The sequence below is a fragment of the Gastrolobium bilobum genome, unplaced genomic scaffold, assembly GCF_033153095.1.
Source record: "Gastrolobium bilobum isolate Gb01-03AN ecotype WA unplaced genomic scaffold, APGP_CSIRO_Gbil_v1 utg34743, whole genome shotgun sequence".
In the NCBI taxonomy this organism is placed as follows: Eukaryota; Viridiplantae; Streptophyta; class Magnoliopsida; order Fabales; family Fabaceae; genus Gastrolobium; species Gastrolobium bilobum.
This window is the reverse complement of record NW_026897180.1, coordinates 157,604-175,282: the sequence shown is the minus strand read 5'-3', so window position 1 is coordinate 175,282 and position 17,679 is coordinate 157,604.

Sequence of the window (17,679 nt, the reverse complement as noted above, 5' to 3'; positions counted from 1 at the left end):
GAAGTTGACATATATATATATAGATATATATTATATAATTATATATAATATGTATATTCATAATTATATATATTTATAAGATAATAATTATCTTAAATTAAATAAGTTAAAAGGTATGTCTTAAAAAGGATCTCCGGTTCGAAATGAAAAAGAAAATAATATCTGATTGCCTAGGAATTTTAGAATATGTATATTGATACTATGATGGTCATTGAACCAGATCTGTGAGTGCATTGGATTCTATTTGTGGTGTGGACCATTGTGATACCGAGTTCGAGTCGGAGGGGCATACGGGTACAGGTAAGCTTCGTGTCCTCGGGTTAGCCATGTTGTGGTTCCACATGTCCCATGGGGGTATGGTTATATGCATGTTGTGTTACATGCTTTTGATGTTTTAGAAATGCTATTGAGCTGTTATATGCTAGTGCCTTGTTGATATGCATGTGGTGTTCCACCTATACGGTAAGCCTGAGTATGTGGTACATACAATATGGTGAGGCTGTGGGTGAGGTGCAAACTGTATTCCTTGTACTACATGTAGGTGATAGACGTATTCCTACATTTCTCTGGCTAGTAGAATAGTCAAACACACATGGCATGAATATTTGTTGCACTGCATTGAGTTTTGGAACTTGTATTGTATTACTGCTTTTGGAACTTATATTGCACATGTAAGTGAGCTTGGGGTTGAAGATCCTTGAGGACCCCTTGTCTTACTGAGATTTCTGTTTAGAGATCTCACCCCACGTTTGGGGCACCATTTCAGGTTCAGGTAATGTCGGGGTTGAGACCCCAGGCGGCAGGAGGCCGAAGCTGAGTTAGATATTGTTGGTTTTATTTGCTAACTTGTTGGATGCTGGATATGCTTGCTGCTATTATGCTTTTAGCTTCATTTATGTTATGGATTATCTTGTTGAGACGATGTTGGTTATGTTGTTGATTTGGTGAGCATGGGGATTGTCTATGCCACATAAACTTGTTTTATTTGGAGTGGTATTAATGTATCAGGATATTGTCCGGACTACGTGTAGTAGATCCGTGACATAGATACTCACTTTATCTTTATTATGAGGTATTTCAGTTAGATGTCCTTTTGCAATTTACATACATGCGATATTTTTATGAAATTGATTAAGTAATCAACTTGGCTAAGTATAATGACGTCATAAATGAAAAGAAAAAGATATTTCACATTTTTTTAATTAAGCGCAGCTTAATACGATGATATGTTAACAAACCGGGTATACACGGGGTGTTACACTTACACTCAATCTTAACCACTAATTTTCGTCCATCAAACGATTGTAATTAATTGGATTATTCTTATTAATTAATGATTAATTCCTAATTAATTATAACTATCCGATATCAAAAATCAACGGTTTAGATTGAATGTACGATTTATTATCTTTACACCAGTGTAAGAAGATTCTCCCTATATATTGAAAGGTTCGAAAAATCAGCACCATAGTCATACTATGGAGCGCATACATGGGTGGAAAAAACAAAAAATTTTGGGGTGCGTAAGCAAAGACCATCTTTGCACCCCATGTATGAATGCTGTAGGAATCTTTGCGTTGAAACGAGATGGGGTTTCAGAATTACCTTTTCACTTGTAGGCGCAAAATGATCACGCCCTCCAACAGTGATCCACACGGTTATCTGTTTTTTGCAAGCGAGAAATCTTTCTCCTTGATCCCTCCTTATCCTCGGTGGCTGGCTAGGCGCATGCAAGGAAGAGGATATCAAGTGTTTGGATTATTTTACACAAGACTTTAATGGTGTCTTGAGGTTAGGTGATGATGCATGTAAAGGGAGAGAAGAAGAAAGGATGGAAATTTCCCTAAAACCCTAAGAGGAGAGAGGGAGCATCAGTTTTTCTGATTGTGATTGATGGGACGAAAATTTGTTTCCATCTAAGCCCATTTCGATGGAAAAATACCATCTGTTCCCTCATCTGATGAGCAACTTTTGCATTAAAAACACGTGTTTATATCCTTGCAACAAAAACACAGTGGCGAACGGATGATGATGTAATCATTTGAGAAATATAGAAAAAGGGGAACGGAATGAGAACATTAAATACACCTGCTCCACTAACTCAATCTCTCTGTACACTTTGCAGGTAACGTTGAAAATAAGCTTCCATAAAGCATAAGAGGTACAACAATCAAGCAAAAAGAAACGTGTGCAGCAGAGAATAAAGAGTTCCCATTGGCTAAGAGGAAAACAATGCATGGGGCGTGCAAAAGAAAAGGCAAATCTCAACAATAAGTGTCTCATCCAGCAACTTGCGTCCCTCTGGGCACTGTTCACACCGCCCCTTTCATGTAGTCAAGAAAACAACTCAATGGAAATTACAAGTTTTTCCACCCACTCTTCTGCCTATAAATAGGACGTTCCAACACGAAGAAACCATCGAATTCCTTAAGAAGATATCAATTAATTTCATTTGTAGTTTTTACTTTTTAGTTGTATAGTTTTAGCAATCGTTAAGTGACAACACTCTTCCTCTATTCTGTATCACCATTTGAGACTCCTCACGAGCAGTAACTATACTTCTCCACTTTATTTTGTTGTAACCTAACTTGTTTTTATCAATATAAGTTGTTAATTCTTTTCTCTTCCATTCGTTATCTCTGAACTGAATCTCGGGTCTATGGGACTTTCAGTTTGGAATAATTATGTTTATTGTTATAGCTATGGGCAAAGTTATTTGTGGAACGGAAAAGCTGTGAAGTTCTTAAAGAACTATTTTCAAACTTTTGCACTGAAGCTTTTGTATTTCTGTGATTAAGTGCGCTATATTCATTGCGTATAACTGGAAATTAAACTTATACTGAGAAAAGAACTTCCATAAGGAAGAGATTTCAGATAGCTTAATCAGATGAGGAATGTAGTGTTCTGAAAACACCGCTACTGGTTGCCTTAGGAATAAGGAACCACCTCGTTCGCTGAAGTTTCTAAATTTAGTAACTATTGGAGTCAAGTGAGCCATAGGAATATGAAAACTTGTGAGCAATTAAAGTCCATGAGCTGAGGAATCAGAGTTGGCAGTGAAAAGACTTGAACAAATTCAGAAGGGTTAAGTCTTGAGTTGAGAATATAACTATTTAAGAATGGAACAGTGGATCCGTTTCTTGTGTTAAAAACTGTTTTTATCCACCCATATTGTTGTCTCTTAATTATTGTTATGCTATTGTTATTTTCTTTATTAAATCTTGTGACAACAACATCTAATCTCCAATGAATATTGTCGTTCCTTCTCTCATCAAGAAGGATTTCATATATAACGACGTGAGGAGTTGTTTGAAGTCAGACGGAACCTACTATCCTTGAGGAACGTTGTCAAGATTGTAGGGAACGTTCGACCAAACAGTTCAAATATTGTCGTTTCTTTTCATTTTTAATTCTTTATAAAAAAAGTTTAAGTATAATTTAGAGTTTTATCCTCGTGGGAACGATAATCTGGGCCTTAATAGTCCCATTTATTACTTGATGTGTGCACTTGCGTGCTTGGGTTGAAGTCAAGAGAATGAATGTGTTTTCTCTTGATGAACTGAATTAAGGGAACATCCTTTCAAAGAATATATTAAGCAACCAACAAGTTCACACCCAACAGTGATCAACTGATTTTGCTCCCCTATGTGAGGCGCACATATGGAGTGATAAGAGGATCTATCTTTGCTTGATCCTCTCACTCCATAATAGACTAGACTGTTGGGAGCCTTTGGAAACTTCATGACTTGAATTCAAAATTCAAGCATGGATCATTCAAATGCAACAGTATTCATTTGAATTCTGAATTCAAATGAAAGAGCAATTGAGAGAATCTTCATCCAATCTCTATTGGATAATTCTTTCAAATAATTTAAATTATCCTAAGATTATTTAAATTATCTTCAACAACCTAACCTCATAGAATTTAAATTTCAAATTCCAATTTGAAATTTAAACTCAAATATAAATTCAATCTTATCCCAGTTTGTAATTCAAATTCAAAATTTAAAATTTAAAATTTCAAAATTCAAAATTCAAATTTGCCCAAACCTTGTTTTGGTCTAGTCAAATCTTTGACTTACTAGGATTCATGCCTCAAGGCCTCTTTGGCCTACCATCATATTTGGACCCATTAGTTGAGAAATTTTTTTTACTACTAACGACCCAAAAGGGCGCATGCATCAAGTGGGCTTGGAACCCCTACTCCAACCCAACTTGACTCATAGTCTTGACAAAGCCCAATAACTCATTATTGGCCCAAACTTGCTATAACTTGCAATAAGGAATAACCTTTGTGTGTGACCCATTAGGCCCAATTAGTTACTGACATAAATAAACTTGGACCAGTTAAACTCCTTTAAAAGATCCAATCCATTTAATGACTACATGATACACTAGCAATGCTCTGTAGCCCCAGAACTAATTGAGTTGATCAAATGATCTACCTTTCTGATTTGGATACTGTGCCAACATTATCCCTCACATCATCATTCATATTTAGTCGAGAGCAAGGATAGCGTATCATCTCTCTTTATTGACTAAATATAATATTTCACAAGAACTAGGAATCTTCTTCTATTGACTCTAAGACAGATCATGACTCTTCATGATCTCGTACTATGCATAGATTCCCGAGTCAACTAGAAGTCATCCAAACCCTACCGGTCTTTGTGAATGACTAATCCCTTATAGGGGATTGTGAGTCCTTTCGGCATGTCCATCTATACTCATGTATTCGAGTTATACCCAAGAGTACACTGTTCTCCCCATTTTCAGGCGGATAGAGTTGTACAGTCAAAGTATAACTCTAGGACATAGTATTCGATCCGCACTACCAAATGGTGAGACACTTTACAAATCCAATGATACTCTCCATAATGAATCCTTGTGGAGTCTCTAGGCGGGTCAGTTCAGTGCTATCTTTTCTCCAACAGATCCACCCACGACATCAGCTAAGGCATCACCATGCCTGCATTCCATGAGGTACCTACCTTGTATCTCCATACAAGTAGATGATGTCGTACTAGTCTTGTTGAGATCACCAATACCCTTTCTTGGTGATTCAAGACCAGGAATAGATTTTAGGTAATAGACATTCAGCGTCCTCGAGTCCTCATGATCATGATCCCTATCATAGATCCCCGAGTGAACACTCGTTCTATTCCTATGGTCTTTATCTTTAAACGCATATTAACAATAAAATATTGGCGAGACATAAATATGATAAAGATAAAGTTTGCTCAAATTTATTAATCATGAAATACTAAATAGAAAAAGGTGTTTATCTGATAAAACAGATTGTCTCTAGGACACCTATATACTAACAATCTCCCACTTGGCCTAGAGCCAATCAGATTGACGTGTCAAACCTAAAGACTCATAATGACTATCATATTTTCTCTGATAGAGACCCTTCGTCAACGAATCGACCAAATTATCATCAGTGGGGACGTAGTCCATCTTTACCTCCAGTCTTTCAATAATCTCTCGGATGAGGTGATACTTACGGAGCACATGCTTGGACCTTTGATGAGACCGGGGTTCCTTGCCCTGGGCTATAGCACCAGTGTTGTCACAATACAAAGGTATTGGATCAACAATGGTCGGAACCACTCCAAGTTCTACAACGAACTTCTTGATCCAGACTGCCTCCTTAGCCGTTTCTGAAGCCGCTATGTATTCTGCCTACGTAGTAAAGTCTGTCGTGGTCTCTTGCTTGGAACTCTTTCAAGAAATTGCTCCACCATTTAAGGTGTAGATAAAGCCTGACTGAGATTTATAGTCGTCTTTATCACTCTGGAAGCTAGCATCAGTTAACCCCTTCACTTTCAGCTCATTACTGCCACCATAAACCATAAACAAATCCTTAGTCCTTCTCAAGTACTTAAGGATTGTCTTCACGGCTGTCCAATGACTTTCTCCAGGGTCAGACTGGTATCGGCTCGTAATGCTTAAAGCATAAGAGACGTCTGGTCTAGTACATAGCATAGCGTACATGATGGGTCCAATTGCTGATGCATATGGAATCCTCTCCATGCGTTCCCTTTCGGCAGGTGTCTTAGGACACATAGCCTTAGAGAGATGAATGCCATGACCGACAGGAAGAAAACCCTTTTTTGACCCATCCATGCTAAACCTCTTTAGCATCTTGTCTATGTACGTGGATTGAGATAATCCCAGCAACCTCTTGGATCTATCTCTATAGATCTTAATACCTAGTATATAGGTTTCTTCTTCCATATCCTTCATGGTGAAGTTCTCAGACAACCAAACCTTTGTGGACTGTAACATGGGAATGTCATTTCCAATGAGCAATATGTCATCTACATATAGCACAAGGAAAACAACAACACTCTCACTAACCTTCTTATAGACACATGGTTCATTCTCATTCTTGATAAAACTATTATCCTTAACGACTTCATCAAAACAAAGATTCCAGCTCCTGGAAGCTTGCTTATGCCCATATATTGACTTTTTAAGTTTGCATACCATATGCTCTTGGCTCTTGGATTCAAAACCTTCAGGTTGTGTCATATACACTTCCTCCTTCAAGAACCCATTCAAGAAGGCGGTTTTGATATCCATTTGTCAAACTTTATAATCATAATATGCGGCTATCGCTAGCATGATCCTAATAGATTTGATCATGGCAACATGTGAGAAGGTTTCCTCAAAGTCAATTCCTTGTCTTTGACGGTAACCCTTCGCAACCAACCTAGCTTTATAGGTTTGGATGTTGCCATCAGCATCAGTCTTCCTTTTGAAAACCCACTTGCACCTAATAGGAACTATTCCCTCAGGTGGTGGAACCAAGGTCCATACCTTGTTCTGATGCATCAAATCTATTTCGGATTCCATGGCTTCTTGCCATTTTGAGGAGTCAACATCCTTGACTGCCTCAGTGTAGGAAGCAGGGTCGTCATCCTCAACGGTCTGCTGATTCTCAATCAAAAAATTGTACCTCTCAGGTGGATGACTAACCCTACTGCTGGGTGTCTACTGCCTCTAGTTGAGGCATCGCCTGATCAATAGACTCGGGTTCCCCTATCTATTCTTGTAGGTCTTGAATTTCTTCAAGTTCTACCTTACTCCCACTATCTTCTTGAGAAAAAAGGTCTTCCTTAAGAAAAGTAGCATTCTTGGACACAATGAATCTTTGGTCCTCAGGGTAGTAAAAGTAGTATCCCTTAGTTTCTTTGGGATATCCTACAAAGTAGCATAAGGTGCTCCTAGCTTCTAACTTTTCAGGTGCTAGGGTCTTGACATAAGCTGGACAACCCCATACCTTGAGATAACTCAAGTTGGGTTTCCGGCCCCTCTATATCTGATACGAAGTAGTCAGAACAGATTTCGACTGAACCCTATTAAGAAGGTGTAGCGCTTTATGCAGAGCGAGAGCTTCGTACCACTCATCATAGACCGTACCATGTCTAATAAGGTTTGGTTCTTCCTCTCTGACACACCATTCTGATGTGGTGTATAAAGAGTCGTCAACTGTGAGAGAATCTCATTCTCTCTTAGATAATCCTGAAACTCCTGACTCAGATATTCGCCACCCCGATCAGATCGAAGTGTCTTAATCATCTTGCCAAGTTGTTTCTCCACTTCATTCCTAAACTCTTTGAACTTTTCAAAGGCCTCAGATTTGTGTCTCATAAGATACATATATCCGTATCTAGACTTATCATCAGTAAAGGTAATGAAGTAGCAGTATCCTCGTCTAGCCTGAGTAGATAAGGGCCCACAAACATCAGAATGAATGAGTTCTAGTAACTCATTGGCTCTATGACTCGCAAGTTTCTCGACCTTGGTCCTTATCATTTTACCAGCCAAACAAGACTCACAAGGCCTATAGGATTCAAAATCCATGGAATCCAGATAACCATCATGATTGAGTCTAGACAGTCTTGTCTCATTAATGTGTCCCAATCTACAATGCCAAAGATAGGATCGATTACCTAATTCAAGCTTCTTAGTTTGAATACTAAGAATGTCACTATCTGTATTTAAATCCAAAACATACAATACATTCACTCTAGATGCGCAAGCATAAACAAGATCATTCATAATGATGGAAAACTTGTCATCTTTTATTACAAAGTGAAAACCAGATTGTTCCAAACTAGAAATAGAAATAATGTTTCGAAAAATAGACGGACTATAGAAACAATTATTCAAATGTAAAGAAAGGACCGTAGGCAACATAAGATCCACATCCCCAATGGCTAGTGTAGCAACTCTTGCTCCATTCCTGACGCGGAGATTGACCCCATTCTTCTCCAGTTTCCTAGGACTATTTAGTACCTGTAACAAATTACAGATGTGAGATCCACAGCCAGTATCCAATACCCATGAAGCTGAATCAACACTTGAAAAATTAATTTCTATAGTGAACATACCAGAGGCTGAAGCATCATCATGCTTCTTTCTTTTGAGGCTCGCAAGGAATAATGGGTAGTTCCTCTTCCAATGTCCTTCCTTCTGACATTGGAAGCATACATCTTTAGCCTTGTCCTTGGATTTCTCCTTTCCTTTCCCCTTGCCCTTGCCCTTCTTCTTCTTGGGCTGACCTCTGTGCTTGAGCTTGTCTGAGTCTACAGACTTGCCCTTACCCTTGGTCTTGTTAGGCCCGCCAATCAGAAGAGCTTGGGTCCTGTTCCTTTTAACAGCAACCTCAGTAGTGGTCAAGAGGTTCAACAACTCTGGGAGTGTTGTCTCCACCTTATGCATATGGTAGTTGACCACAAAGCCATTATATGAAGGTGGTAAGGATTGCAAGACTAAATCAACACTTAGCTCATGGTCCATGATAAAGCCCAGAGAAGCAAGCTTCTCTATCAGCCCAATCATCTTGAGGATGTGCGGTCCAACCGCCATACCAATCCGTGAAGTTTGGTCCAATTAACTTGTTAGCATCCAAAATAGAGCGTAAATTCAAATTTCTGGCCATAACTCAATTTCTGAAAACAAAGATAAACTTACATAAGTATTTCATGATAATAACCAAATACAGAGACTTTTAAACGTATATGGCCCTCCCACTATTTTATCTAAAATCAATGACCCTCGGTGATTGATTTAGGGTTATCTTTCACAAGGACATCCTTAGTGGGCTAAGAGAACGACTAGGTCCATTAGTCTCCGGCTGAGCCTGCAAAACTAACTTATCTAGTGGGTTGATCTTATCAACAATATCTCTATATCTTCTCTTAGATCATCGGGTTGATAACTCTTTGTCACTTAGTGTTACATCACTATATAACAACCTGGCCCATTGCCCTAGATGCATAGACCTGGCTGAGCTTACAATTTATGTATCTAGTTTAGCACAAACCATCATCCTAAGTGTCATACACTTCAAATGCCACCTTACCCGACTAAATGATAGGTCTTAGCTGAGCTAGAGAGCACTATTATGTAGAAGGGATTTGAATGTCATCGATGATGGAAGGCAATCAAAACATGCTAGATAATTTTACTTGAGGGTTCATTTTAGTCTCATCATTAGTTATTCCTTTTCCTTTATCTTGCATGCATATTATAATAACTATCATATAGTTTTTCTTTTAAACGGTTTGTTTAAACATGCATACTAGTCGAGGAATGATCGCGTTTACTATAAACATGCATACTAGTCGCAAATTCAAAAATTCAAAATTTAAAATTCAAATTTCAATTTTCAAAATTCAAAAAGTAAACAGAATTCATAATTCCGAATAACAACTTTGAACCTTTGAAATTCAAATTTTAAATTTTAAGTTTTTTTTTTAAATTCGAATTTCTATAACAAACTGCATGCATAATTTCAAAAATCATAAATTTGAAATTTAAACGCAAGTGGGTCTCTTTTCTATACCCAAGACTCTTTTGGCCGCCACTTTATCTCCAGAAAGTGATGTCTCTTTTCACATATTCACAAAATTTATTCCTTTCATAAAGAATAAATTTTTAAAGAATCTTGTTCAGAAAGATGAAGATTTCAAAAACAGTTTTTGAAAATTCGATATCAGATTTCTAACCCCATTCGTTTGCAGCAACGAACTAGGCTTTGATACCACAGTTAGGCGGGTTCAGGGAGGAGCCCGTGGCGGGGACCACTACCAATGAGCTAAGCTACATCAACCGTAGCAAGTGGGTCCGACACCACATCTCAACCTATTAGAGTATAAAAGTAACACTTGTTGTAGTAGGGATACTTTAGTAAATAGACTTTTATTATTCAGTAAGGATAGTCTTGTAAATAGGTTATTGCCTTTCAGCTTACGTGTACTTCCATATAAAGCAATATGTTGTACAGTAACTGATTCATTAAAATACAATGACAAAAGCACATTAGTTTCTCTCTCTTCCTTTTCTCTGAACCTCTCTCTCTCTTTTACATTTGTCTTCTTTGATTGTATCAAGAGCCTTCTCTCTCTCTGAGAGCCTGATACAAATCGATTAGCCATGTCTTCCGCTTCAGCATCTATGTCTCCAACTGAGAACGCAACTTCAGCTGAAAACGCGACAATGGAGAAACGTTCTGCTTCGTCTTCTTCTTCTCCGTCGCTGTTCAATCATCGAGTTTCTGTTAAACTAACAGAAAGAAATTTTCTCCTCTGGAATCAGGTTGTAGAACCTGTAATCATCTCTCATCAACTTCATCACTTTCTAGTTAACCCTAAAACTCCGTCTCAGTACAGATCTGAGCAAGATCGTGTTGATGAAGCTGTTAATCCTTTGTATATTGAATGGTTACAACAAGATCAGATGCTTCTCTCGTGGATTCTCTCTACTATTTCAGAAGAAATATTGAATGAAATACTTGGTGTTAGTCATGCACATGAAGCATGGGAGCAGATCCATAGATTTTTTAAAGGAATGATGAAATCCAAGGCTCACCAGCTCAGATCTGAACTTCGCACCATCAAAAAAGGTGGAAGACTTGTTGCAGAATACCTTAGACGTCTCAAATCACTTTGTGATGAACTGAAGGCCATCAAAAGTCCTATTTCAGCTGAAGAACAAACTGAGATCACACTGGATGGTCTTCCTTCAGAGTTCAATGCCTTCGTGACCTCAGTCAGAGCGCGTGAAAATCCTTATTCTCTCACTGACTTGAGAGTTGAACTCATGTCACACGAAATGATGCTTTCAAGACAAAACGAAACTCTCCTTTCAGATTCAATGACTATAAATGTTGTCCAGAAAATGTCTGTTGAGCAGACTACTGGATATGGAGGATCTAGATCTAACAGACCTCCTTTTGATGTCCTACAGCAGAATCAAGAGCTGAATACAAACAATCAAAAGCCTTACGGTTCTCAGAGTAGTGTTGGAAGAGGCAGGGGGAGATCATATGGTCGAAACAATAGAGGAGGAAGAGCTCGTGGTCACAGCAAGATCCAATGCCAACTCTGTTATAAGTTTGGACATAGAGTTCAAACTTGTTGGCGTAGATTTGATGAGAATTTTGTGCCGGAACTTCCTCAACCTGAAGCTCCTCAATACTTCACACCAGTTCAACCTTCCTTTCAAAGATCATATCAGTATATCAGATCTCCAGCAAATGTTATAGGACCACAAGCCCTGCTCACCACAAATCAACCTCACACTGCTGCTCAATAGCACTGCAATGTTGCTTTACAGACTCCAAGACGAGGAATTCTTCCTACTCCATCAAACGTTCAAGCCATTGAGTTGTATCCAGATTCAAGAGCTTCTCATCATGTCACTGCCAATCCCCAGAATCTATTGCAGAGCACACAATTGTCTGGTGTTGATCAGGTTTACATAGGGAATGGACAAGGTCTGCAAGTTAAAGCCACTGGTTATTCTTCCTTTGCCTCTCCACTTCACACACACACACACGTTTACATCTTCACAACTTACTTCTTGTTCCCTCCATCACCAAAAATTTAATCAGTGTGAGTCAGTTTGCCAGAGATAATGGTGTATATTTTGAATTTCATCCTCTCACTTGTGTGAAATCACAGGGATCTCATGAAGTGCTATTGGAGGGCACCTTGGGCTCAGATGGTCTATATAGTTTTCATGGAGTCAACCTTACTCACCACTCAAGTCAGAAATGTGTTCCCAATTCTGTTTCTTGTAACTCAATTTCTCTGAGTACTAGTTCTAGTAATACCTGTTCTGATGTAACCACAAAATGTAGTACAAATTCTGTTTTTAGTTATGAGAAAGTTGTAGGATCCAAATACATGTACTCTCTTTGGCATTATCGCTTAGGACATCCTCATACTGAGGCTATTGCTTCTATTCTAAAGTCTTGTAATATTCCCATTCCTAATAAAACTGATATTGAGTTATGTTCAGCTTGGTGCCTGGGTAAAATTCACAGATTACATTCAACTCCTTCAACCAAAATTCATAAAAATCCTTTTGACTTGGTGTTTAGTGACCTCTGGGGTCCTGCCCCTGTTAAATCCACCATGGGATTTACCTATTATATATCCTTTGTAGATGCTCATTCTCGATACACATGGATTTATCCTTTAAAACAGAAGTCAGAAGCTTTAACAATTTTCACTCAATTTCAAGCTCTGGTTTCAAATCAGTTTCAGTCCTCTATTAAAGCCCTTCAAACTGACTGGGGAGGAGAGTTTCGTCCCTTTCATCAACACCTAAAACAACTTGGTATAACTCATAGAATATCCTGTCCTCACACCCATCACCAAAATGGAGTGGTTGAATGAAAACATAGGCACATTGTAGAGACAAGTCTCACATTACTGGCAAATGCATCTTTACCCATAAAATTTTGGGATCATGCCTTTATTGCTGCAGTTTATCTCGTCGACTACCTTCCTACTGCTGCCTTAAAGTTTGAGGTTCCTTTTACCAATCTTCACAAAACCGTACCACAATATAATTCCTTCAAGGTGTTTGGTTGTGCATGCTTCCTTTTTCTAAGACCCTATAACAGTCACAAATTGGATTTTAGAAGCAGCGAATGCATCTTTTTGGGTTATTCACCTAATCATAGGGGATACAAATGCCTTAATTCTTCTGGGAGACTTTTTATTTCAAAAGATGTTCTTTTCAATGAGTCTAAATTCCCATATCCTTCCTTGTTTAATTTGAGTCCCACAACCACTCCAAACACTACTTACCCACCATTTTCCAATTTAATCCCCTTAGTGTCACCAACATCTCTTATTCCTTGTCCTGCACTTTCTCAATTGTCAAGCTCAGCTGATGCCTCATCTAGTTCAGCAACAATCTCATCAGGCTCTGGTAGTGACTCACCTATACCACAACACAACTCTCCTCTTCCAGTATCCAGCTCATCCTCTTCCAGTGCTACTGCACCTTCAAGTCCCTCCACCAGTCCTGCACTTTCTCAATTGTCAAGCTCAGGTTCTTCCTTTGTCTCTCCCAACAATATTTCTCTTAGTCCTACATCCTTATCTTCTTCTCCCTCTGATTCTGGTTCTGAATATATCCCTTCTGGTCCTTTCATTCTTCTCCAACCTATTCTATCACTACCCGCTCCAAAACTTCTCATTTACCTCAAATACTGCACAATTCCCTTGAACCCACCACCATTAAACAGGCATTAACCAATCCTGCTTGGTTCTCTGCTATGCAATATGAGTTCAATGCCCTCCAAGTTAATGGCACTTGGACCTTAGTTTCCCTTCCTCCACATAGAAAAGCAATTGGGTGTAAGTGGGTCTTTCGGGTAAAGGAGAATGCAGATGGCTCCATTAATATATACAAGGCCAGATTGGTGGCCAAAGGCTTTTTCATCAACAAGCTGGCTTTGATTACACTGAAACATTCTCACCAGTTGTGAAACCCATCACTATTCGAACAATCCTCACCATTGCTATTTCTTTTGGTTAGAAACTCAAACAGCTGGATGTTAATAATGCCTTCCTCAATGGCACTCTTGAGGAAGAGGTATACATGAAGCAACCTCCTAGTTTTGAGGTATCTAACAAATCTCTTGTTTGCAGGCTTCACAAGGCACTTTATGGTTTAAAACAGGCCCCAAGGGCTTGGTTTGACAAGCTTAAAAGCTCATTACTGCAGTTTGGGTTCACAGCTAGCAGATGTGATCCGTCACTGTTCATATACCGAAGATCTGCTCATTGTGTATTTCTTTTGGTCTACGTAGATGATATAATCATCTCTGGTAGTGATTCAACTATCATTCAGTCCTTGGTATAGCAGCTGCATACAATATTTGCACTCAAAGATCTTGGAGATTTGGATTTTTTCCTTGGCATTCAAGTATAGAAAACCTCTTCTAGAGCTCTCATCTTGTCTCAATCAAAGTACATCAGGGATCTACTTATTAGAGCTAACACGGCAGAAGCTAAAGGAATCTCTACTCCTCTTCCATCTGGTTGCAAACTCTCAAAATATGGATCTCATTATTATTCAGACCCTTCATTCTATCGTTCCATAGTTGAAGCTTTGCAATATACCACCCTTACTCGTCCAGAAATCAGCTATGCTGTGAATAAAGCATGTCAATTCATGGCTGAACCTCTTGATGAACATTGGAGTGCTGTTAAGCACATTTTAAGGTATCTTAGAGGGACTCTTCATCATGGAATGCTTCTTCAACCATGCCATCCCAGTCACCTCTTCTCTGTCACAGCATTCTGTGATGCTGACTGGGCTGAAGATCCAGATGATCACCGATCTACTTCAGGAGCTTGTGTATTTTTTGGCTCTAACGTGGTCTCTTGGTGGTCCAAGAAACAAACTCTGATTTCTCGTTCTAGTACTGAGGCAGAATATCGTAGCCTGGCTCTGGCTACTGCTGAGGTTCTTTGGCTTAAATCCTTGCTTCAGGAACTACATGTTCAATTTACTACTCCCCTCATTTTCTGTGACAACTTGAGTACAGTTTCTGTATCACACAATCCTGTCCTTCATGCCAGAACCAAGCACATGGAATTAGACATCTTCTTTGTCAGAGAGCGTGTCCCAGCTCATGAAATCCGTGTCTGTCATGTCCCTGCCATGGATAAGATAGCTGACACTCTCACAAAGAGCCTCTCTGCCTCTCGTTTTTCTTTTTTGAGGGACAAACTCACGGTGGTTGACTCACAGCTTCTGCTTCATCCACCCTGAGTTTGAGGGGGCCTATTAGAGTATAAAAGTAACACTCGTTGTAGTAGGGATACTTTAGTAAATAGACTTTTATTATTCAGTAAGGATAGTCTTGTAAATAGGTTATTGCCTTTCAGCTTACGTGTACTTCCATATAAAGCAATATGTTGTACAATAACTGATTCATTAAAATACAATGACAAAAGCACATTCAGTTTCTCTCTCTTCCTTTTCTCTGAACCTCTCTCTCTCTTTTACGTTTGTCTTCTTTGACAACCCAAAAACTTAAGGCAATGGGTTCATGGGTCCTTCCACTCATATGTTCTTCACTTAGCCCATTACCAACCAATGTGGGATTCATCACACTTGAATATCTCAACACTAATTTCATCATCATTGATATATAAACACATCATTATCATACACTTAGTATGCATAGCCAAAATTATAACTTGAAACATCAACACTTTGCATGCATTTTCCATAACATATAAACCATTTATTAAACATATAATCATCAATTAATCATCACACCATATCAACCAACATGTACACTTAATCAAACCATATCAAACTCTAATTTACTATTCATGGCCGAATTTGAAAGGTTAGGGTTAGGTTTGAGTCTTGCAATTTTTCAAGAATTCTAGATGTTATCTTTGATTTGCAAGACTAAACAACCAATTTCCAAAACAAAACGACTTCAAAATTCATCATCAACATACATAGAAATTCATGTTGAACACAAAAACACAAATGTTCATAAATCATCATCCAATCAACAAAGTTGTTAGCAATTACCTTGTATAGCTTTTTTTAGGTAACCTTAAGCTTTTCCAACATAAAAACCAAGCAAAAACTCATCCAAACACCAAGAGGACAGCAGCTATATCAAGGCTTTAGGAGAAGATATCTCACTCAAAACAAGGCTAGAGGTTGTATGATTTTAGGGGTTTTGCTCACAAGCTCACAAGGAATCTTTTTCAAGTTGAAACTTTCTTGAAATAATAGCTAGAAATAAAAGTTCTCTCAAGCATATGCCACAACCAAGAAGGAGAAGAAGAAGATGATATTTTGTGTGTCTTGAAGAAAGAAAGAAAAGATGACAAGTGGTTTGAAATTTAAAGGCTTAATGGTTAAATTTTCATTACTTTTTCACTTTTTAACTTTAGATAATTTTATCCAGCTTTAACCAAGCTTCAAAGACAAGACTCCTACTTGCTCCATCAGATTTTTGTGCATGGAAATACATCCAAGAAGAGTGAAAACCGAATTGGTCTTGCACGGATAGGATAACACACTATTTTTGACTTTTTACATGTATAAAGTAACTTAATTCTCATTGGTTTTCACTTTACACATCATACACTTGAATTTTGACCAACCAATCATACAATAACATAATTACATATCACAAATAGCAAACAAAGCAAGATATTCATCTTTGATCAAAGATTAAGCCTAGGTGTAAAGTTAAAGCTTACTTTGTAACCTAGTTCACTTTTTAATTAATCAATCTTTGACCTAATTATTTAAATTATTCTACGCATCATTTAATTTAATTAAACACATATATAACCCTTAGAATTTATCAGAGAATTTAACTAGACTGTCAGAACTCAGTTCAGAGCTAGTTTAGAAAATTACCAAAATACCTCTATTACACAATTTTTGTATTTTGTCTCTAAACACAACTTATCTTCTTTTTAGGTCCTAATTGACTTGTTAAGCATGAATTGTGTCTTCACATCCATTATCATGGTAGTTTCATGATTTAATTATTAGAATTTCCTTAACAATCATAAAATTCACACACTGTCTCACTTAATTCTCAATTTCACAGTTTGAGAATTAGGATTGTTATATAGTAGGTCCAGATCAGTATGTTCGATATAATTTGGCAAGCTTGCAATTCATATGATGTGATAAATTGAAGTTATTTTGAATCATGCATTATATACATGAATTAGTTCGATTCCATATCATCCATACAAATTTCACGATGTAACAACTCATTAATTTTATTTTTTTTATGTTATTGCTTTTATTTTATCAATTATGGTAAAAGGAATTGGAAAGTCACGTAAGCTTAAATTTTTAAATGAAAAAGAACTAAAAAAAGCAACTGAATACATTCTATTTGATTATTTAATTGCCTTGTTTCATTTCTTGTAAAAGAGGGGTTTTACAATGTCATTCACTCCCTCCATACATTCTATTTGCCTATTCCATATATGAAATACTGTATCCTAACATTTACTTGACACTATTGGCTATATTATTACTCTATTTTAATTTTTTTAAACATAAGTTTCATGTAATCATTTTATATTATGACTTATGAACCATGATTTTTTTTTTTTGTGAGATTTATGATTAAGTTATTTTTATCTATTCATAGTTTAAAATAATAACATTGACCATTGTACGTAACTTGAATAATATATTTGAGGTTATTGAACAATATATATATATATATATATATATATATATATATATATATATATGAAAAAATATTTATTCTGTCACATGAGATAAAAATTATCTCAAATAACCTCAAAACTATATCATTTTAGGGATTACGAGAATTAATAAAGGATATTTTAA